The following is a 25,943-nucleotide window of genomic DNA, read 5'->3' on the forward strand; positions in this document are numbered from 1 at the left end:
GGTTTCACTTTGTTACTATTATTACTCAGAGGTATATGACCTCCAGAGAATTGGGGACTTTAATCTGTGGGTTACATGATTTCTTTAGTGCATACCTTGCACATCATTTCAATACCACGCTCTAATTTGTTGACACTATGAAAAAGAGAGGAAGAACATCAGAAACAATGTAATTTGACACCAGTTTTACACTATACGCTGACTGGTTGTAGATAGTGAGGAGAGAGGCTATGGGATATAACGCACAATTCGGTTCTTTTCCGCATCATTGGCAATTTTTCAATACAGCACTATGACTGGCTGTAGACAGGGAGGACAGAAGAGGGAAGGGGTATGATTTGGTGTGTGCATCGGAAATAATGTAACTTGCCACCATTTTACCCATGATTTAAATATGACACTCCGATTGGTTGGAAAGAGGAGGATGGAGGAGAAATTTACGTAAGAAGTAATGCAATTAATGCAATTTCATATCATCTTTACACTTCGTTTAGGGCGCTCCAGACTGGTAAGAAAATCCCTATCTTGAACAACGCAAAATTTAGTCATGTAAGAGGTATCTTTTCTCAGAACCTATGTGGAATAAAAGTATGAAAAAACTATGACTTGTAGGATACACATGTCTAGCCATTTTGACAGAGGAGTTTCTAAAAGTTTTGATTCAAGATAATAATTTTTTTGTAAAAAATGGCCAGAAAACTAAAAAACTGTCTAAACTTTTGTATGACAATGGGTTCTAATAAAAAAAACTGTGTTAAACTACCCACAGTACTCCAATGAGTATAATCTGTAATTTTGAACAAATTCTAGCATGTAGAAGCTGAGAAAAACTACACTTTATTGAAAAAAGTTGAACGTACAGGAAACAGTTATTAAAGCTGTCAATGCATTCCTACTCCATGTGATGAGTTTTCTGCTATCTCTCCATATCTCATCTTGCAATTTCCTTTTATCATGCACATCTGCTGTGTTTTGCCTTTGTTTTAAAGTCTTCAACAGCTCCCTCCGGTGGCCTAGCTCTTTCTTTATCTAAATTTTACATTTGTTTGCCTGTGAAACGCCAACAGTTTGTGGCAGCATTTTCACAACTTCACACTTTGCAACATTTCCTACATTGAACATTACCAGTGGATCAAACACAAACACTGTCTTGAGAATTCACGCCCAGATTATACTGTTGATGGACTTGTTAGGATTCTAAATGTAGTGATTAAGACAGTTCTTCAATAGCACTACGTCTGACAAATCTTTCAAACTTCCTTTCAAGACTTCAAATGTGGCAAAAGGTATCCCTGATTTGTAAATAAATTTCTCACCATTTTGTTGTGCTCTGTTGTATTTACACCATGAATCAATTCCTGGAGGGCATAAGCCTTGAATCTGTTTGTCGTCTGTTGAAAAGAGGTAACTAAAAAACTGCCCATACAGCGTTTCTCATACGTTCTACTCTACTAACATTCCCTTACGGCCATCCCATGATAATTCTGAAATGTATCTACAACTGATTCTACTAGTCTATTCTTACCATATAATACTCTGCATATTCCTATTTCTTTCCCTTTTACGCAGTTTCCACTCGTCACAGTCTCGTACCTGTTCACTTTTTCACGTGAATTACGTAGTCCAATGTACTGAATTTTTGAAAGCTTTTGAATCCCCATCTCTTAAATACTCGTAATTACCCTGTGTGGCAAGTGATCCAGAATATCAGATTTCCGTCTCAGATCAGTCAATTGTAAATAGTCATGTCTGCACAGTATTTTGTTGAAATGAATGAATCAACCAGAAACAAGATATACTGGTGTCCAAAATTAAAGCAACAGACGGAGATTTTGCAATGTTACGTTTCTTTTGCCACAAAACAGCATTAACAGGTGATAGTAAAGTAGATACAATGTGAAGAATACAGAACCATAACAACTGCAATATGCGTAACGATAGACCAAACAAAATTTTTTTTTTAAGCTGAATGGATTTGCGCACACATTCCGACAACTGATTAAGGTGCTCAGTACGGAGTGTGACCACCTCTGGCAACAATACAGGCCTGGAAACGACAGGGCATGCTGTGGATAATGTTCTCAATCTCACGTTGAGGTAGTAGCGCCCATTCTCCCTGCTGATCTACTCGCAAGTCTTGGATAGTAGTTGGTGGATGTCGACGTGATGCAACCCGTCTCCCTAGTGCATCCCATACATGTGCTTTGGAAATCAAATCGGGAGAGCGAGCAGGCCACGCCACGCATGCAGTATTTTCCATGTCCAAGGAATCATCAACCACCTGGGCACTGTGAGGTCGAGCATTATCTTCCATCTCTAAGAAGTCTCGGCACACAGCACCTTGCAGCAAACGCACATGAGGTCCCGAAATCTCGTAATGATACCTGAGAGCAGTTAGACCTTGCCGACTCACCCGTACACTTTCATGAAAGAGTGTTCATATATATATATATATATATATATATATATATATATATATATATATATATATATATATATATAGTATTTGTAACTGAGAGAGCTTAGCATCATTTCCCTCTCTGTCGCCGGCAGTTGTGGCCGAGCGGTTCTAGGCGCTACAGTCTGGAACCGCGCGACCGCTACGGTCGCAGGTTCGAATCCTGCCTCGGGCATGGCTGTGTGCGATGTCCTTAGTTAGGTTTAGGTAGTTCTAAGTTCTAGGGCACTGATGACCTCAGATGTTAAGTCCCATAGTGCCCAGAGCCATTCATTTAGAACCCCCTCGGTCGGGCCGGCCGAAGTGGCCGTGCGGTTAAAGGCGCTGCAGTCTGGAACCGCAAGACCGCTACGGTCGCAGGTTCGAATCCTGCCTCGGGCATGGATGTTTGTGATGTCCTTAGGTTAGTTAGGTTTAACTAGTTCTAAGTTCTAGGGGACTAATGACCTCAGCAGTTGAGTCCCATAGTGCTCAGAGCCAGAGCCTCGGTCGGATTTCTACGTCTGTTATGTATATATTGTTGTCGCTGAAGCAATGATCGACAAAGGATGAATATGACTTCTTTTATCTTCAGCTTCTAGAGTGTTCTCTCAGCCTAGGATGGATTGACCTCCTGGTCTGTCCATTATAGCAAGGCTGACATTGTTGGCAGTTGATATTATAAATCCGACCACACGTTTCATGATGGACGACTTTTATCTATGGAATTTTAAAAAAGATCCACCTAATGTTCATGAGAAGCACGGAGACACCCTTTGCGTTTAAAATGTTGCTTATCCTTTTTGAAGTTTTATCTATAAAATGTAAAATGCACCACTTTCTTTTCGCTTTATATAGGTTTCTCATTGGGTACAGCAGTATCTGGCTTGCTGTTTCAATTTTTCTGGCGATTTTTAGCGAAGATGTTGGAATCATTTTCAGTATTTGTGGCTATTGTTCTGTTGTATCGAGTTCTTATTCATATTCTCAATAAAAAAACTGAGGAAACAAGACAGATATCTACTATACCCAAAGAACAACGTAGATAGGCCGAAAAGGAAATGATACAGCTTACCTTTTATTGGTAAAACTTCATGCGGGAAAAGAAACATACAAGATGAAAGCTGTTTCGTTGCGTCTCTATATGTCCCAGAGGCATTAGATTGCTATTTTCTCAGTTCAAAAGATAAACAAACTGCTCTCTTGAAAAGTGGTTTGAGGTTTATAAGATCTTCTGCCAAGATTGGCAGTCTTGTAGTGTTGGTAAGACTGGGATGTCAATCTGTGCGTTTCTCAGAGGACATTACATAAAGTGGAGATTAACGAGCAAGGTTCATCCTTTGCCGAACACTGCTTAAATGAAGACAATAAGTGCGTGCAGAAGTGCAGCACAATGGGGGAAGGGTAATAAGATAACTCATTTACTAATACTAGAAATTTAGAAACACATAGAAATTTAGAAACACTTATGAGCAATGTTCATCCTTTCCGAACACTGCTTAAACGGAGACAATAAATACGTGCAGAAGTGCTACACAGAGGGGGAAGGGTAATAACATAACTCAGTTACAAATACTAGAAATTTAGAAACACAAAGAAATTTATAAACACATATGAGTATGCCCACGTTTATAATTGAATGAGAAAAATAAGTTCATTTTTCACACTTTTTAGATAATGCACAACGACAAAAAATCCAGTCATGGTCATAGGTCTGCCCCATTGTATTTTAGTCATAGTTAGCGTAAATACTGTCATAATGAATTTTATACATCAGTATGCGACTGTGTTAAAATTTGTGTTAAAATTGTCAACGGAGATAACTGTCATAGTTTAAGTCAATATTCCATAGATTCAAAACTTGATATGCTGATTTTGCTTGGGTCTCACCACTGTGATCGATTTTGTACTAGGGTTCGGTTGGGTTGTTTGGGGAAGGAGACCAGACAGCGAGGTCATCGGTCTCATCGGATTAGGGAAGGAACCATCTCGGCATTTGCCTGGAGTGATTTAGGGAAATCACAGAAAACCTAAATCAGGATGGCCGGACGCGGGATTGAACCGTCGTCCTCCCGAGTGCGAGTCCAGTGTCTAACCACTGCGCCACCTCGCTCGGTTTTGTGCTAGAAAATGGGCTTATAATCGAAAAACAGTTCGTACAGCGGTAATAAAGTTAGTGGAACATTACTAGAAATGTGTTTCGTTCAGCTAATAGGGCACACAATATACAACGTTTTAAGAATAATTAACACTTGAATCTGTTAAAATGATTTAATCCATTTAGTTGCCAATCGCTTACTTGGTTTCTTGATGGACTTCATGGATAACTCCCTTGCAAAGCTGATTATTAATACTGACATAAATTTTGAGTTTCACATTAGAATCTGTTTCCGTATGGGTAAGATCGGTAAGACCAGACACCCAAAATATATCCAGAATAAATAAATGTATTGAGGTGTGGATTTCGCCAAGCTATAGGGGACTATATGGCGTATTTATGACGGTCGCAAGTAAGTTTCGTCGTTTATAGTTGTCGAATTATGAGAGAAACTTTTTTTTTCTGTCTAATGGAAATATACACTTTTTCTTTACCGTTTGAAACAAACTCCTAAGAGAACTTCAGCAACGTAGCATGTATAGGCTTGATCATATAGTATCAGTATATGAGTGGCACAGACAATTGTCCCACCGTCAGGAGAAGAGTTCCCACAAAATACAACGTGTTAAGAATAATTAACACTTGAATTAGTTAAAATGATTTAATACATTTTGTTGCCAATCGCTTACTTGGTTTCTTGATGTAATTCCTGGATAATTTCTTTGCTAAGCTGATTTTTAATACTGACATAAATTTTGATTTTCACATTAGAATCAGTTTCCGTATGGGTAAGATCGGTAAGACCAGACACCCAAAATATATCCAGAATGAATAAATGTATTGAGGTGTGGATTTCGCCAAGCTATAGGCGACCATATGGCGTATTTCTGACGGTCGCAAGTAAGTTTCGTCGTTTATAGTTGTCGAATTATGAGAGAAACTTTTTTTTCTGTCTATGCCACATTGTGAATTAGAATATGACAGAATCTGACAAAATCTCACATGTACCAAGCTCATCTGATAAAGAATACCATAACAAATAAGAAATTTACCTAGTTGTGCTAGCGCCTTGAGAAAAAGCAATAGAAAAAGAGAATCAGACGAAAGAAGTATGACCGACTCTCTAATGTGGTCCTTATGGGAGTTATGGAAACGCACGATACCCCGGGCATGGATGTGTGATGTCCTTAGGTTAGTTAGGTTTCATTAGTTCTAAGTTCTAGGGGACTGATGACCTCAGAAGTTAAGTCGCATAGTGCTCAGAGCCATTTTCAAACGCACGATAACATCGTCTCTCTCATCTTCCAAGTTGTAAGAGAGGTAATACAGTACATATTGCACCCAGAACAGACGCATCGAGTAGGTAAGAGCAAGTAGCCACGAATGTTACCCCATATGTGAGGAGGTAGTAGAGAAAGTTGAGGAGGAAGTGTAACGATCTTTGGCATTGATGTCCACCACTAACCAAACGCAACAGGTAGGATGGTCTCGGACAACTCGGACTCACGCCGTAGCCGTAAAACGGCCACCCAACAAACGGCCAATGTAGGTACAAGCAAGTCCTCCGCCAATAATAACGTGCCAAGGAAGAACAGACATTTGGAGAACAGTAATCAATATTCCGGTGCGTTTTGCCTGTAAGTTTCTACTGTGGACACCGTGGAAGATTGTAAGTTACTTCAGAGAAAGAGACTAGTCTTCAACATCTACTACACCGTCACACGTAAACCGTTGTCACAACAGTTCTATTCACGCTAAGCAACTGCAAATAATTATACTCGACCTGTGGGCTGAAGACAATAGCCGTACGCCGGACGAGGTAGCTCCCCAAAGTGCCTTAGCCATTCCCTGTAGACAAACAGACGTAATAGCGACTCTTCTAGCCGCCAAACGCAGGAAAACTAAAAAAGGCGACCAGCTTCGAGGTGAAGCTGCCACAGATGAAAATCCTCCACGTATGACAGTCACCACAATGTGAATACATTTCACTGATGACACCATCGATGGCTAACCTCTCTGGGCGCAGACTATGTTCTGTAATACGAAAGCTAGCCTACTGAAAGTCGCAAATGGGAAATATGAAATGGGAAATATGTCCAGCTGAAAGTAACATGTCTCACAAGAATAACTATTAAAGACGGGACACAGACATTCGAATCTCTCCTCTTATTATAATTTAGCTAGACTGTTTCTCTCAGATGGGACTTCTTGCAGGCATTACAAGCAGCGAAATGCAGGAAGATCTGCAGCGGATAGGCACTTGGTGCAGGGAGTGGCAACTGTCCCTTAACATAGACAAATGTAATCTATTGCGAATACATAGAAAGAAGGATCCATTATTGTATGATTATATGATAGCGGAACAAACACTGGTAGCAGTTACTTCTGTAAAATATCTGGGAGTATGCGTGCGGAACGATTTGAAGTGGAATGATCATATAAAATTAATTCTTGGTAAGGCGGGTACCAGGTTGACATTCATTGGGAGAGTGCTTAGAAAATGTAGTCCATCAACAAAGGAGGTGGCTTACAAAACACTCGTTCGACCTATACTTGAGTGTTGCTCATCAGTGTGGGATCCGTACCAGATCGGGTTGACGGAGGAGATAGAGAAGATCCAAAGAAGAGCGGCGCGTTTCGTCACAGGGTTATTTGGTAACCGTGATAGCGTTACGGAGATGTTTAATAAACTCAAGTGGCAGACTCTGCAAGAGAGGCGCTCTGCATCGCGGTGTAGCTTGCTCGCCAGGTTTCGAGAGGGTGCGTTTCTAGATAAGGTATCGAATATATTGCTTCCCCCTACTTATACCTCCCGAGGAGATCACGAATGTTAAATTAGAGAGATTAGAGCGCGCACGGAGGCTTTCAGACAGTCGTTCTTCCCGCGAACCATACGCGACTGGAACAGGAAAGGGAGGTAATGACAGTGGCACGTAAAGTGCCCTCCGCCACACACCGTCGGGTGGCTTGCGGAGTATAAATGTAGATGTAGATGTAGTCACAGGCTGTGAAAGGTCAGAGCTCCCGACTGACCAGGCTCTTTCAAGAAGCACACATAGCAAACACTGCACTGATCGGTAGTTTGCCGTTGAAGATATTGTTATCCCGCTGCCATCAAAGAGACAGTTAAATTAGGAAACTTTTATCAATAGTTCGCTCAACGTAGCTTATGTCAAATCGATAAAATGTTTTCTAGACTGCGGTCGCGACCGTGGATGGTGCCGATTACAGCCCCTCTGTTCAACAAACTTCGAAAAAACAGCCGCACAGTGTCGCATTGGATCAGTGAGGTGACTGGCGACGCAATCATTGAGTTCCACAACGCAGGCACAAACCAGCATGTTCCACCTGTCGATACAACTATAGCGGGACACCTGCAGCCTCGGCGAAACGCCAACTGGACTGTACGGAGGAGGAAGGAGACGACTACTAACGAGACAGAATGGAGAAAGTTTTACCTGTCGACTCCATCCAAGAAGATACCATAACTCACCAACATGTAAGTTGCATTGCTGACTTATACGCAACTACTGACAAACGACCTTTCATCTTATTTGTTGAAACCAGAGACAGAAACATCCACAGGCCCAACCCCGTGGCACTAGACAAGCTCGCTAGGTGCGAATATGAGTCTTCATTCAAGCGCATAGTCAATATTACGGTGGCAGGAAAAAACTGTGTGAAAATTTAGACTGTGTCAGGTTTAACTGCCAATGCCCTGGTTCAACATCCTTTCTTAGACAAAGCAAATTTGGAAGCCTATATTCCGAAGTTCTTCACCACTATACAAGATATCATTAGTAATGTTGAACTCTCTCTTATTGATGATGAATTACTGACAGAAATGACGTGTTGTTGCGAACTTAGTACCATCAAGATATTTTGTGAAATTATAATCCTGAACAGGCAAAAGGTAACAAAATCGTCACAAGTTAGTGTTGTGACATTTAGATCACAGAGGCCCCCACAGTTCGAATATGTTACTGAAATTTGCTGTCCAGTGGACGTGTATGTACCCTTACAATGCCGTAATTTTTTGTGATTTAAAAATGGCAGCAAACAGTGCAGAGATAACACAAGGATTGTGTACTGCTGAGGACGGAACATATGCCCGTTGGAGGACCAATCACCCGATCTCTATTTCTGTACCGGCGGTCACAGTGATCCCTTTCCAACCTGCCCAATGTATGTGAAACACAAAGAGATCAACAAAACTATGTCTCTCAATAATATTACGTTTCTAGAAGCAGCAACTGCGTCTGAAAACAGGCATTATGCGAATGGCGTTACTTCTCGGCCAAAAACTGCGAGAGAGGGTGCAGAATTCCTTCCAACTCAACAGCGAATAAATGCAAATATCTGCACCGCCACCTACTGTCCGCATCGACCAACCAACCTCATGACGATAATGCCAGAGACGTCGTAAAGGTGGCTCCAGTGGATTCACCGCCGATACTGCCGCCCGTTCCTGTCATACAGCATACCTAACTTATCCATTCGCAACTTGTAACTTCTATGGAACACAGAGGGCCCCAAAAAGCCTGGTTCCCTGGACCCAATTGTACCAACCAAAATTCTGTCTCCCTCTCACCCCAGAGGCCTCCAACCACTACCCGCCACAGATTCACAGCCTCACCCAATAGAGTGATATTGGGAATTACCTCGCTAACAACGTTATAAGTACACTTATGGCTGTGACGATCGATATATCACACCAGTCTACTCCAGTACTACAAACAGATGAGATCCGGACGTTAATCCTAAATATGTTGACCCCGTTCCTTTCCACCAAAATGGCTTATAAAATCATCCATTGGAAACAAAGATCGATAAAGCCAACAGAAAGACAGCCTTAGATATTTTCTTGTAAAAACTACTGTACACATTTGTTTCGTCACCGAAACATGGTTAAAAGCGAACGAACAGTACACACTCCTGGGCTGCTCCGGCATTATAAAAGAGAGAGATTATGGCTAACGAGGTGCAGCGTCTTTGGTAAGAAAAAATCCACTTTTGCTGTCTCAATACTGGCACTCAGCTTGAAACATTGCAAATAGTGGTTATCCTTCTGCGGTTAAATGATCTCCACGTGAATTTGGTCTCAACGTACAATGCATCTAATGACAAAATGCCCATACAACCGTAAATAACAATCATTGCCGCCCTTTTCTGCTTGGTGACTTTAATGGCCATCACACACTTTGGGCCTGCAGAAATGCAACGCGATGTGAAAAATACCAGTGGATGTACTATACTCGGAAAACCTTATACTACTAAATAATGGTTCACCCACACGAATAGTCCACGCAAATGTGTTAACGACGGCAGTGGACCTGAACATAACATCCTCATCATTGTCTACGGAACAACAGTGGAAGCCAGACCGAACACTTTATGTTCGGAACACTTGTCAGTTCCAATCACAATACATGCAGAGACTAGGGAGACTGTCAAACACGCAGTCATCTGGGAATGGAACACAAACAATGTCAACTGGAGACTAAACAAAGCACGACTGGAAAAGAAACTGGAATAGATCATCATTAGATTAGAGTAGATTTACTTTCATTCCAATTGATCCGTAGTGAGGGGGTCCTACAGGATGCAGAACATGTCAGAAAAACAAAAATACATGACAAATATTTACAACTGAAACAAATAAGCTAATGTACCTTCGACAGGTCCCAAGTGGAATTATCGTCTTTTTTTTTAATGAACACTATATGAAAAAATCATTTCAAACACTCATTTACTAAGATCGCACTAATGCACTTAATTTAAAATAACAAAATGTTTTTTAATTTATAAGGTAATAAACATAAAATAGAACTACTGCAATACTTATATACTATGAACAAATTACTGCACTAAAATGGTGCAGAAGTTTGATTGTACTTACACACACACACACACACACACACACACACACTTACTTACATTGAGCACATAACTTTACTGAAATAGTGCAGAAGTTATATTGTACTTATCCACACACACACACACACACACACACACGCACACACATACACTTATTTACAATGAACACATTACTGCAAAGAAGTGCATCGTCCAATCTTATTAAATGTGGGCATAGAACTCCCACTGATGCAATCAGTGAAGAAGCCAAGATGAAACTTAAGAAAAGCAATTTGGGGAACATATAAAAGAGAAATTGATACCAACATACGGTTTATTCCAGCAAAGAGAGATAATTGTGCAAGATTTACTGGCCTTATAACAGCGACGGCGAAGAGAAACATACCAAGGCGATATAGAAAGCAGTACATAACATGCCGGAACTCTGAAACTGAAGAACTGTACAGAGAATACCAGGAAAAAAGTAACCCACAACTAGGAAGCCATTTGCTAGAGTCGCTCAATGAGCAAAGGAAGAAAAGATGTGAAGAAACCACTGCAAATGTGAACTTCACGCATTCTAGCAGGCAAAGATGGTCATTGTTAAGACGCCTGGGGGCAGCTACTCATACACCATCCCCGAAACCACCAATACCACCAAACCAGATTGCCTCACATATAAAAGAGAGAGCTGAAAATGTAATGTTGAGTCAAGAGAATAGAACATCCGTTATGGAGTCACTCAAAGAAGTAAAGAGCACCCAACACGAAAACAGACAGTTTTCAAAACCTTTTACTATCAGGGAGGTAAACAAAGGTATAAAAACCCTCAAACTACGGAAAGCAGCTGGAGCTGATCATATATTTCCTGAATTAATACAAAATCTGGGACCAATAGCAAGAACCTGGCTTAAAGACTACTTCAATGACATACAAAAAACTGGAGATATATCGAAGGAATTTTAATGTCTTTTACTCTCGCCATCCCTAAACCAGGGAAATCTGGTGAAAACCCTGCAAACTACCGCCCGATAGCATTATTGAGCATTTGCTATAAGTTGCTGGAGAGACTGATCTACAATAAGATATACCCAACGATAGACAAACACCTGCATCACGAACAAGCCGGATTCAGAACTAATCGTAGTTGCTGCGAACAAGTATTAGCCCTCACATCGTACATAGAATCGGGATTGCAGAAAGGATTGAAAACATCAGCAGTGTTTGTTGACCTCAGTGCAGCTTATGATACGGTACGGATAGATTGTCTTATCATGAAATCTGCCAACATGATTCCATGCTTGAAATTGACAAACCTGTTGGAAAAAATGCTGAAAGTCCGATATTTCAAAGTAAACCTGGGGTCACAAAGCAGCAAGTCTAAAAGAATAAAAAACAGACTTCCCCAAGGATCTGTATTGGCTCCACTGCTTTTTAATGTTTACATCAGTCACATAGTAGACACTGAGTCAAGTAAGTTTTGCTACGCTGATGACATGGCTATAGCTACTCAAAGAAAATGGCTGGAAGATGGTGGAAGAATTCTAACTGCTGACCTGGAAGTACTAAACCAGTACTACAAAAAATAGAGACTGTGCCCAAACCCAAATAAAACAGAGACCTGCGCCTTCCATTTAAATAACAGACTAGCAGACAGGGAACTAAATATTACTTTCTGCGGAAAACGAATTAAACATAACAAATTTCCCAAATATTTAGGCATAACTCTTGACAGGTCACTTACCTTCAAGAAACACCTGGAACTAACTAGCCAGAAATTGAAAATCCGAAATAACATCATCCAGAGATTAGCAGGTACCACATGGGGAGCGGATGCAAATACACTACGTGTTACAGCAATATCATACGTCTATTCCGTGGCAGAGTACTGTTCCCCTGTGTGGAGTACGAGTGCCCATGCAAAAAAGATTGACGCCCAGATCAATGAAGCCATGAGGACAATAACAGGGACACTAAAGTCAACACCTCTACAATGGCTTCATTTCCTCTCAAACATCACTCCGCCTGAAATTCGTAGACAGCAGGAAACAATTCAGGAATGGCAAAAAATAAATCATGCAGATAAGGCAAGAGTCCTACCGATACACCAAGTACTAGACGACCGCTGACGATATCGGCTTAAATCAAGAGCGCCAATATGGGAAGACAGAACACTTGCCCAAGGAAATACCTACGACTGCGACAAATACTGGAAAACCAAGTGGAACTATAATGACATTAACCGACGCAATAAAGAGGACCCCAGCCTACAACTCCCAATAATGCAGCTTCCTCGTAAAATCTGGTGCCAGCTTAACCGTGTGAGAACTGGACACACGAGAACTAAATCTATGCTGTACAAATGGGGCGCCAATGATAACCCATTGTGTGACTGTGAAACTGATGAACAAACATTACAACATCTAGTGCAAGATTGCCCACTGCGAAGATTCTGTGGTGACTGGAGAGACTTCGTGGAGCCCAACACTGCTGCCGTTAAATGGCTGTCACATTTCGACATAACTTTTTGACGAATTGTAGCTGTGATTATATTTCAACTTTGCTCAGATTTAATAATGACTGGTGTTTGTTCTGTTTATATTATTACGTATGTGTGTATATGTATATTTGTATTTATATGTTCTGTTATGTAAATTTACGATGTCAATACCGCACTTGCACTGGTAAAGCCATACGATGAATAATAAATAAATAAACTGCACTGAAGTTGAGCAGAAGTTAGATTGTGGTTCTACTGAGTAGTATATCAATGGAGTAGAAGGAGTTGGCCACCAATAAATCCTTTAGGCTTCTCTTAAACTGAATTTCATTGGTTGTTAAGCTTCTTATGGCTGCTGGCAAGTTATTGAAAATGTGTGTTCCTGAATAATGCACACCTCTTTGTACAAGAGTAAGTGACTTTAAATCCTTGTGAAGATTATTCTTATTTCTAGTATTGATTCTATGAACTGAGCTGTTGCTTTGAAAAAGTGATACACTTTTAATGACAAATTTAACTGAGGAACAAATATTTTGGGAAGCAGTAGTTAATACCTCTAGTTCCCTAAACAAGATTCTGCAGGATGTTCTTCAGTTCACACCAGATATAACTCTTATTGGATGTTTTTGTGCCAAGAAAACTTTAGCTTGGCTTGATGAATTACCCAAAAAAATAATCCCGTATGAAATTATGGAATGAAATTGAGTATAGTATTCCAGGTATTTCATTTTTATATCCCCTATGTCTCACACAATTCGCATTGCAAATAGGGATTTGTTAAGACGCTTCAGCAGTTCTGTGGTGTGCACCTCTCAGTTGAATTTATTATCAAGCTGTAATCCCAAGAGGCCGGCCAGAGTGGCCGAGCGGTTCTAGGCGCTATAGTCTGGAACCGCGTGACCGCTATGGTCGCAGGTTCGAATCCTGCCTCGGGCATGGATGTGTGTCATGTCTTTAGGTTAGTTAGGTTTAAGTAGTTCTAAGTTCTAGGGGACTGATGACCACAGAAGTTAAGTCCCATAGTGCTCAGAGCCATTTGTAATCCGAAGAATTTAACGCTGTCTACCTCTTCTATCTGCTTGTCATCGTATGTTGGACATATACTCGTGGGACACACCTTACAATTCTGATCTGCATGTAGTGTGATTTTTCAAAGTTTAGTGACAAAGAATTGGCTGGGAACCAGTGATTAATGTCCACAAATATTTTACTAGCCTATCTTTCTAAGACTGCACTTGATTTGTATCATCGGCAAACAAAACAAACTTGGCATCTGGTAATGTTGCTAATGAAAGGTCACTGATATACACAAGAAAAATTAGGGGCCCTAAGACAGAACCTTGTGGGACCCCACATGTAATTAGTTCCCAGTTGGATGATATCTGATAGCTTAATACATGTCTCTTTCTTCATAACACCCTTTGTTTCCTGCCAGATATGTATGATTTGAACCATTTTGCAGCATTTCCTGTTACATCATAATATTGTAATTTACTTAAAAGGATGATTTACACAGTCAAATGCGTTTGACAGATCACAAAATATACCAGTTGTCTGCAATTTTTTGTCTAATGAATTAAGTACATTTTCACTGTAAGTGTAGATAGCCATCTCAGTATCAGAACCCTTTAGAAATCCGAACTGCGACTTTGAAAGTATGTTATTTGTGATAATATGATTATAAAACTGATTGTATATTACATTTTCTAAAAATTTTGTGAATGCTGGCAAAAGTGAAATTGGACGGAAATTTGATGCTATTACTTTATCTACCTTCTTAAACAGTGGCTTAACTTCAGCATATTTCAACCATTCAAGAAATATTCCACTATAAACGACTGGTCACGCAGATTGCTTAATATGTTACTTAACTCAGAATCACATTGTTTAATTAACTTTGTTGATATTTCATCATACCCACTAGATTTTTTTATTATGTTAAAGATTTTACGATGGGCATTACTTCTGCTGGGGTAGAGTGGGTCAAATTCATATTATGGAAGGTACTAGAAAAGTCTGGTCTGAGGTTTCCATAGCAGCATCTACAGAACCTGACTACCCTGTCTCTTCAGTAACAGTTATAAAATGTTTGTTAAGAAGTTCTGCAACAGTATACACATCTGCCACCAATGTATCATTTACTCTTAATGCTATTTGTCCCTCTTCATGTCCGGTTCTACCGGTCTCCTCCTTCACTCTATCCCTCATTGTCTTCATTTAGTTATCTGATATGACTATCCTTTCCTTGTGATATATTTGCTTTGATGTACGTATTACAGTCTTCAATATTTTGCAGTATTTCTTATAATGTGCTATAGCATGAACAACAGAACTGTTTCAGATTGACAGATACAGTTTTCCTTTTGTTTTAGAAGATACCGCTATTCCTTGAGTAATCCATGACTTTGCTCTAACCTTGGTGAGTTTTTGTGGGAAAACAGTGTTCAGACAAGGTAAACACTTTATCAGTAAAAGTGTTATATTTTTCATTCATTCTATGAGCACTGTCTATATCTACATCTACATCTACATCCATACTCCGCAAGCCACCTGACGGTGTGTGGCGGAGGGTACCTTCAGTACCTCTATCGGTTCTCCCTTCTATTCCAGTCTCGTATTGTTCGTGGAAAGATGGATTGTCGGTATGCCTCTGTGTGGGCTCCAATCTCTCTGATTTTATCCTCATGGTCTCTTCGCGAGATATAGGTAGGAGGGAGCAATATACTGCTTGACTCTTCGGTGAAGGTATGTTCTCGTAACTTCTACAAAGGCCCGTACCGAACTACTGAGCGTCTCTCCTGCAGAGTCTTCCACTGGAGTTTATCTATCATCTCCGTAACGCTTTCGTAATTGCTAAATGATCCTGTAACGAAGCGCGCTGCTCTCCGTTGGATCTTCTCCATCTCCTCCATCAATCCTATCTGGTTCGGATCCCACACTGGTGAGCAGTATTCAAGCAGTGGGAGAACAAGTGTACCATAACCTAGTTCCTTTGTTTTCGGATTGCATTTCCTTAGGATTCTTCCAATGAATTTCAGTCTGGCATCTGCTTTACCGCTTTCAACTTTATATGATCATTCCATTTTAAATCACTCCTAATGCGTACTTCCAGATAATTTACGGAATTAACTGCTTCCAGTTGCTGACCTGCTATATTGTAGCTAAACGGTAAGGGATCTTTCTTTCTATGTATTCGCAGCACATAACATTTGTCTACATTGAGACTCGATTGCCATTCCCTGCACCATGCGTTAATTCACTGCAGATCCTCCTGCATTTCAGTACAATTTTCCATTGTTACCACCTCTCGATATACCACAACATCATCCGCAAAAAGCCTCAGTGAATTTCCGATGTTATCCACAAGGTCATTTATGTATATTGTGAATAGCAACGGTCCTAAAACACTCCCCTGCGGCACACCTAAAATCACTCTTACTTCGGAAGACTTCTCTCCATTGAGAATGACATGCTGCGTTCTGTTATCTAGGAACTCTTAAATCCAATCACGCAACTGGTCTGATAGTCCAAATGCTCTTACTTTGTTTATTAAACGACTGTGGGGAAGTGTATCGAACGCCTTGCGGAAGTCAAGAAACACGGCATCTACCTGGGAACGTGTGTCTGTGACCCTCTGAGACTCGTGGACGAATTGCGCGAGCTGGGTTTCACCCGATCGTCTTTTTCGAAACCGTTGGAGATTCCTACAGAGTAGATTTCTAGTCTCCAGAAAAGTCATTATACTCGTACATAATACGTGTTCCACAATTGTACAACTGGTAGACGTTAGACATATAGGTCTATAGTTCTGCACATCTGTTTGACGTCCCCTCTTGAAAACGGGGATGACCTGCGCCCTTTTCCAATCCTCTGGAACGCTACGCTCGTCTAGAGACCTACGGTACACAGCTTCAAGGAGGTGGGCAAGTTCCTTCGCGTATTCTGTGTAAAATCGAACCGGAATCCCATCAGGTCCAGTGGCCTTTCCTCTTTTGAGCGATTTGAATTGTTTCTCTATCCCTCTGTCGCCTATTTCGATATCTACCGTTTTGTCATCTGTGCGACAATCTAGAGAAGGAACTACAGTGCAGTTTTCCTCTGTGAAACAGCTTTGGAAAAAGACATTTAGTATTTCGGCCTTTAGTCTGTCATCCTCTGTTTCAGTACCATTTTGGTAACAGAGTGCCTGGACATTTTGTTTTAATCCACCTACCGCTTTGACATAAGACCAAAATTTCTATGGATATTCTGCCAAGTCAGTACATAGAACTTTACTTTGATATTCATTGAACGCCTCTCGCATAGGCCTCCTCACACGACATTTCGCTTCGCGTAATTTTTGTTTGTCTGCAAGGCTTTGGCTATATTTATGTTTGCTGTAAAGTTCCCTTTGCTTCCGAAGCAGTTTTCTACTTAGGTTGTTCTACCACGGTGGCTCTTTTCCATTTCTTACGATCTTGCTCTGCACATACTCATCTAATGCATATTTTATGATGGTTTTGAACTTTGTCCACTGATCCTCAGACAGCTTTGGAAAAAGACATTTAGTATCTCGGCCTTTAGTCTGTCATCCTCTGTTTCAGTACCATTTTGGTCACAGAGTGTCTGGACATTTTGTTTTGATCCACCTACCGCTTTGACATTAGACCAAAATGTCTTAGTATTTTCTGCCAAGTCAGTACATAGAACTTTACTTTCGAATTCATTGTACGCTTTTCGCATAGCCCTCCTCACACTACATTTCGCTTCACGTAATTTATGCTTGCCTGCAAGGCTTTGGCTATGTTTATGTTTGCTGTGAAGTTCCCTTTGTTTCCGCAGCAGTTTTCTAACTCGGTTGTTGTGCCACGGTGGCTCTCTTCCATCTCTTACGATCTTTCTTGGCACATACTCATCTAACGCATATTGTACGATTGTTTTGAACTTTGTCCACTGATCCTCAACACTATCTGTACTTGAGACAAAACTTTTGTGTTGAGCCGTGAAGTACTCTGAAATCTGCTTTTTGTCACTTTTGCTAAACAGAAAAATCTTCCTACCTTTCTTTATATTTCTATTTACGGATGAAATAATCGATGCAGTAACCGCTTTATGATAGCTGATGCCCTGTTCTGCGTTAACTGTTTCAAATAGTTTGGGTCCGTTTGTCACCAGAAGGTCTAATATGTTATCTCCACGAGTCGGTTCTCTGGTTAACTGCTCATGGTAGTTTTCAGATGAAGCACTTAACAAATGTCACTGGATTCTTTGTCCCTGCCACCCGTCATAGACGTTTTGAGTGTCCCAGTCTATATCCGGCAAATTAGAATCTCCACCCAGCACTATAACATGGTGGAGAAATGTACTCGAAATATTTTCCAAATTTTCCTTCAGGTGTTCTGCCACAACAGCTGCTGAGCCAGTGGGCCTATAGAGGCATCCAATTACCATGTTTGAGCCTGCTTTAACCGTGACTAAATTATCTCCGTTAATTGCTTTCGATACTATTGCACTTTTTGTCGCTATAAACACTCCTCCCCCTTCACTGTCCAGCCTGTCTCTGCGGTATACATTCTAATCTGAGTTTAGAATTTCTTTACTGTCTACATCTGGTTTCAACCAACTTTCTGTCCCTAGTACTATGTGGGCATTGTGACCGTTTATTAATGAGAGCAGTTCTGGGACCTTTCTATAGACGCTCCTGCAGTTTTGCATTACCACATTAATACTGTTATTCCCTGTTGCGTTTTTCTTACTACTACCTTGCCGCGTCTCAGGAGGCGTCTTGTCGGGCCTAGGTAGGGAATTCTCCAACCTAAAAAACCCACATGTGCACTCCACACGTACTCCGCTACCCTTGTAGCCGCTTCCTGCGTGTAGTGCGCACCTGACCTATTCAGGGCGACCCTGCATTTCTCCACCCGATAGCGGAGGTCGAGAAATTTGCGCTCCAGATCTCCGAAATATCGTCTGAGCCTCAGGTTTAGCCTTCCACCCGGCTCCAAACCAGAGCACCGCAATCGGTTCTGGGAACGATACTACAAATAGTTAGGTCAGATTCCACCCTGCGAGCGAGGCTTTCCGCCTTCACCAACTCCGCCAACAGCCTGCATGAACTGCGGATGACCTCTGAACCCAGAAGGCAGGAGTCACTGGTGCCGACATGAGCAACAATTTGCAGTCGGGTGCTCCCAGTGCTCTCTATCGCGGCCAGCAGGACCTCCTCCACATCTCGGACGAGACCCCCGGCGGACAGAGTGAACACTGGCCTTCTTCCCCGAACTTCCCGCTATTTCCCTAAGCGGCTCCATCACCCGCCTAACGTTGGAGCTCGCAATCGCTAATGAACCCCTCCCCCCATGTGCCTGCTCGGACCTTGCTGAAGGAGCGGCCACGTGTCCACTCACAGGCAGAGCGGGCGATACCACTCGGCCAGCCTGCACATTGACCCTCCGTCTCGTGCGCCGCGAACGCCGCTGAACCCGCCACTCCAATTGGGGAAAGGGTGGCCCAACCGCGCCCACTACCCGTGAAGATGTCTCGACTAGAGATGGGCAAAACTGTTCTTTTCAGAGATTGGATCAGAACTGTTCACTCCCTGAAATGAATTAGCTCTTTTTCATGACTCACCACTCATTTACAATAGAAAATAAATTGAAGGCACATTGCCCTTTAAACTTGGTTTATTCCAGTACTATACCTGTATTTTGATCTTATTTGATCCTATTTTGAAGTAACACAGATAATGAGTAAGAATTTTGTATTGTTTATTGAAATTTCCACGATATGACAAAGTTTTTGATTATTGATTTATTTTGCACTATCGTGGTTTTTTGTGTGATCGGAAAATGTTGTAACTCGAGATTTACATTAACAATATATTTGGCTATAATGTATTAAAATTTCATTAACCTCATACAAATACATCGCAAGCCATATATTTTTAAAGTGAACGTTTCCTTCTGAAGACGCCTAAAATCGCAAAATCCGTACCAGAATAAGAAAAAAATATATAAATTTGACTGTAAAACGAAAGTGGTGCATATAGCCTTACGCTGAATAAAACAAGGAAAATATTGGTGTGTCACATTTTGTGATACGTTTATCGGTTCGCTCGTAATTAAAGCGTAAATTCGAGTGTCCATAATAAAAATCCTATGGTAAGAGGAGTCATCAGGAACCTAATCTAATCAGTTTAAACAAATAAAAATATAATAAAACCATTGATGTATACATAACATAATAATGTAATATACATAGCGGTATTACTACGAAGAACAATATCCAGTGGGGACGAACTCCGATGCAGAGGCGCTGAGTCGAGCAGGTCGAGCCGCGAGCTGTATTACTGCATGAGCTGAGACCGCAGAGACCAGAGTGACACCTGAGTCGCTTTGCTCAACGCTCTGGCTAGAGTCGAGACGGTGGGGTGAGCGTTGAGCGGGCGAGTTCCGAGGGTGGGGGAAGCAGTGAACTCACCCGCTCCGAGACAAATCGTCCGCTCCCTTGCGAGCAGGTTTTTGCAAGTAGTTCCTATGTTATCCGCTGGGTGGCTCTCTGTCCTGTTGCTCGCATCAACTGCCCAGAGGGCAGGACGTGCGACTGAAACGATCGCCGACAGAGTGCGATGCGAAGTTAAGCTGCGCCAGACACTGCACACGGCAGACGACGCACAGAGACGGCACGGCATATGTGAAACACAAAATCCAATGGGGCACTGCACAATGCAGGCAGGCAAGGTAGAAGCAGGGCAGAGGCCGGCGCTGGCTGTGTTGTGTGGCGTGCACTGTGCTCTGACCAGCAGAGGCGCTGTTGATATGCTCCGTCTCTCTCTCTCTCTCTCTCTCTCTCTGTCTCTCTCTCTCTCTGTCTCTCTCTCTCTCTGCCGTGGGAAACGTTTGGAGCTACCGTTCTTTTTTTCTGAATCACTGATTGTTCACTCCTTTGAAAGATTCAACTCTATGAATTAGTTCAAGAGCGGATCCCCCATCTCTAGTCTCGACTGTAGGGACCGTGGGTGAAGCATTTAACACCTGGGATGTACCATGTGACGCACCAGACTCCCCACTGCCGCTACACTCCGAGGCAGCAGCCTGAAGACGGCTGACCGCGGCCATCAACACGTTCAGCTGTTCGCGAACAGTGGCAGCTCTTCCTGCGTCCGTACACAGCAGTCACACATCCTATCCATCCTAAGAAAACAATTTACTGTAGAGAGATAATCAACTTTTAACTAGACTGCTAATTCACAAAAGGCGGCTGATAGCTGACTAAACTGTGCTTACTAGACACTTATTGTTGAAAACAATGAAAATAGCACTACCTTTCTCTGGACTGTATTCAAAACATAGACTAGCACTACTGGCACTACAGCTGACTAAAGGGACTCTCTCTGACTGTATTCAAAACAAACACGAAATCTATGAAACACTATTACTACACTCCAAAATTAAAGCTTCGTAAAAGCAGAAACACACGAAAGAAGAAGTGACAAGTAAGAAAAAAACAGTTAATACTTAAATTAATGTAGCTCGCTGCACAGCAGACGTGACGCAGATGGAAGTTACGACGACACTGTCCTGAGTGAAAAAATACCAGCGGTTATATGGTTAAGAAAAGACCCTTTGTTAGGGAATGGAGGACAGAAGGAAACCAAGTTTTAAGCGAGGTTAGGATTGAGACAAACTGTAAACATCATTCCAGTGAATGTCTCTGAAGACTGTCCTAAAACAACCGATTTTTGGTTTATTGATCACCCTCTTGAGCTGAGATTTAACAGACATTATATCCAGTTCAGTATTAACATTTAACAGAAGTAACTGCATGTCATGGTCTGAGAGGTCATTGACTATTGGTTTTGTTATACAACTTTGTTCACTGGACTTTTCTATAAAGATATTATCAATGGATTTTTGTGAGCAATTGGCTACCCTAGTGGGGAACTTTACAGTGGGAATTAAGTAGATTGATAGTGTTACTAACTCAAATAAGTTCTTATTGGAAGAGTCTTTAAGGAAATCTTAATTGAAGTCACCAGCAACCACAACTTCTTTGTTTTTGGTTGTTAAATGGACCAGTACAACTTCAAGGCGGTTTATGAACAGACTTAAGTTACTGCAGGAGCTATATATACACTTAATATTATGAAGGATTCTTTGTGAAATTCTACTTCTGTTGCATGTGCTTCCATATGCTGTTCTAGGCAAAATTTATGAATGTTTATGTTATTAAATTTATGACAGTTCCTGATGAATGTGGCAACTCCTCCTTTCTCCATTTCTGCTCTACAAAAGTGAGATGCTAACCTAAATCCTGTAACACTTAAAAGTTCTATACCAATGGTCACATGATGTTCAGAGATTCAGATTATGTCAGCTGGGTTTGAGGACTCCAATTCATCTATGCAGATAATTAATTCATTAATTTTATTTCTCAGTATTCGAATATTTTGATGCAATAAAGACGGCTGACATTTCACACTGACTGAGTTAAACCGGGTGTAGCTGCATGAAATGTCTGCTGATTGTGAAAATTCTTAACCAGTAAGCTGAAGTAATAAGCTAGAATTGTGTTTTTTGGTTTCTTTCTCAAACTGAAGGTTTGTCTCAAACCGAACCTCCCTTACAACTTGGTTTCCTTCTGTCCTCCATACCCTAAGAAATGGTCGTTTCTGAACCCTATAACCACTGGTATTTTATCACTCAGGACAGTGCCTCCCCTCTTTAACTTTCCTGCTATTTCCCAGCCACATTACCCTTCCCTTTCCCGTTGAGTTGAAGGCCTTGCCTAGTATAATCCCACCTATTGAGAGAATCAACAGAAACCACCCCAGTGTGTGACCCGGCACCTGACATAAGCAGCCTTTCATCGGAGCTGAAGATCCCAAAGGAGACTATGGGGTCTTGCTATCGATTATCAATGAAGCAGGGAAGTCTCAACACCTCGAAAAGGACACAAGCTGACTACTCATCCTTCGTTATCTTCTTGGAGGGATTCAGAATGTGACGCAGTCGTCAAGGAACGAAGGGAGGCACTGAAGAAATGCAAAACTCACTCTAATGATATGAACTTTCTTGCTCTTATGAAAACAGAAGCTACACCCAAGAAATTATTCATGTACAAAAAAATATCATGTCAAAATTTCTGTACTGGATTGTGCTAAGAAACATAAGTAACTAGGATTTGGAATGCGATAAGGAAAATAAAAGTCGGTTTCACAATGTAGATGGACACTCTCCACCACCCGACGTACTATTAGAATCTTTCTTACGTATGGTACCGGCACCTGAGGTAATGGACAAGGAAGATGAGGTGGAATACGAAGAGAACAACAATGTCATTACACAACCCTTTTCAGTGTAAGAACTCCACATTGTGCTCTCTCAAGAGGAAGGTGCTCCACCTAGCAGGTATTACCCAGTGCTACAACACATCCCACACAGATGTAAATTGCTGCTGCTCAAAATTTACTGTAGTGTATGCACACAAAAATCAAAATCGAACCTCTAAAAGTATATCCTGTCGTCCCCATCCACGAATAGGGAAAAAGATGTGGTAAACAGTTGTCATATCGGCCTGTCACCTTACTATCGCATTCGGCGAATGCAATTAAAAGGATTATTAATCAGTGCTTAGAGTGAAGGTGTGTATACAAGAAAATATTACCGGAAAGACAACTTGGGTTTCGAAAAGGAAAACAGACAACTCAAATATTCTGCCGCTAGTTACTGGCGTTCAGCTAAATTTCTCTCGGAATAATTACGTGATAATTGCTTTCATAGACTTGGCTAAAACGTACGACAAGACTAGTAAGTCTTAGTGACAAAGTCGGAGAATCTCCAGATTGCAAACCGAGTCGTGCGTAACATTCTAAGCTCTCTAGCCAATGTGAAGACAATCGTTTTGCAACGCGGAACTACACTGGGACCCAGAGAAACTAGCAGAGGGCTCTCACAGAAGTCAGTCTTGGCTGCCTTATTTTTCACTCTCTATACTGCAGGCTTTCACGACCTCTTTGACAGTGAGATCCAAATACTAAAATATGCAGGCGATGTATGCATATATTGCGAAGACAGCATTGTTTAGTCCTCTCATCTGGAAATGCACACTGACCGCATAAGCCTGCATGAGTAGTGTGCAGAAAGTTCCTTCGACATGTTTACTAGCAAGTCTACTCTTATGATCTTTGTTCGCTATAGGGTTCCACTTCCTCTAAAAGACGCAAATGGGGCAATATATATCTCCTGTCGCGAAAACGACTCAGTATCTTTGGATGGTTATTGATGATAAACTAAGATGGGCCACTCATATCCGGCATATTATTACCAAATATAAAAAAAGCTTGCACTCTTTTCATAGCTACGACTGGAGGATGATTGGACTGTGATCATCGGACAGCGATGAGCAGCCGCTACTAAGAATACACTTTTGATTACGGGCACCTATGCTACAGATCAGCATCAGACAGCTTCAGAGACTTGACACTACGCAGTACAAAACCTTGTGTATGGTTACTGGGGGAGAGGGGGAGGGGGATGGGGGTTCATGGAAAGTTCTGCCAACACATTACAGGGAATGAACTACTGTTAAGGTAGCGACAAATATTCCTCTGCTAGAAATTCCTCCTGCTCCTCTGAACAAGTACGAATTCCTTAACAAAAAAATCCGGCAGTTAATATCGTATTGTGTGTATGCGGGTGATACTGGATAAATAAGCAACATCCAGTAGTCGCAGCTGAATGCATGGCGATGCATGTATTAAGACACCAGGTGTGGAAAAGTCCTTCAATGCCACACAATAACAGACCATATGAAATTCAACGGATTGAGGCCATGACTAATTAAACGTTTCAGATTCAGGACCGAACTAAAGCTTGGCTTTAGTGGATGCCCTCCTGAGGGATATGGTGCCATACTCTGTCGAATTGACACGTCCAGTTGAGCTGGTTGGAGGGTTCCTGCCCGTAATACTCCTAACGTTCTCAGCTGGTTAGAGCTCCGGTGACCTTGATGGCAAAGGTAGGGTTTGGCAAGCACGAAGACAACCAGTAGAAACTCTTGCAGTGTGAGGCCGAGCATTATCTTCCTGAAATGTAAGCCCAGGATGTGAAGATCAGCGGACACCGCTACACAGAAGCCATAAATAGCTAGATCTAGGATCCGGCAGTTGACTCCAATGAGAACTTCTGAAAGAATGAGTCGCTATTCCTCGAGGGTAGGTGTCAGTGCGATTAAGACATGCAGCATTCATTGTGGCATAACAGTTAACTTCGCTAGCTGTCGTGCTGTATGTTGCCATTTCAAACTCGACCGCTACTAAATACTTTTTATTTAGTATTTACCGTTTGTGGAAACTTCTATAAATATCTTACACTTATAAAGTTTGTATATTCCGGAATTCTTGATGTTTGTATAAATATCAGGACTCTCGGTCTAGGACTTCTGTTCTATTAGGACGAAACGTTTGTGTCAGCAATAAACATCTTTTGCTGCTAAGCTTTGTACTTTATTAACTACCGTGCTTTCGGATTTGGATTTGATCCTCGATACTACGTAAAGCATTACGGACATGGAAGAGGAGATGAAGGAAGATGAGATAGGAGATAAGACATTGCAAGAATAATTTTACTGAGTACTGGAAAATATTAGTCGAAACACGGGCGATGGAGTAACTGACATTCACTCAGAATTATTTAGATCGAAATCACAGAAAGCCCTACCTAAACTATTCCACCAGGCGTACAAAATGTATGGTACAGCCGAAATACCACCAGACTTCAAAATTAGTATAAGAATTCTAGATACAAAAATTTCAAGTTCTGAGAGCTGGAATTATTAGTTTAACAAGTCTTAATTGCAGATCTCTGACACGTATAACTTACTGAAGAATGAAAAACCTGGCCAACCTCGGGGTGGATCATTTTGTGTTCTGGAGACATATAGATTAGGACCAGAACAGAATAGTAACTGCAATACCGTTTCCTTATTTACAACTACATGTAGTAAATTACTGTAGTACGTTAATGGTCTGCTAATTTACATTCTCCATACATGAATAGCAATTCTCCTTTCTT

This window comes from Schistocerca nitens, chromosome 3 (genome assembly GCF_023898315.1).
Source record: "Schistocerca nitens isolate TAMUIC-IGC-003100 chromosome 3, iqSchNite1.1, whole genome shotgun sequence".
Classification (NCBI taxonomy): domain Eukaryota; kingdom Metazoa; phylum Arthropoda; class Insecta; order Orthoptera; family Acrididae; genus Schistocerca; species Schistocerca nitens.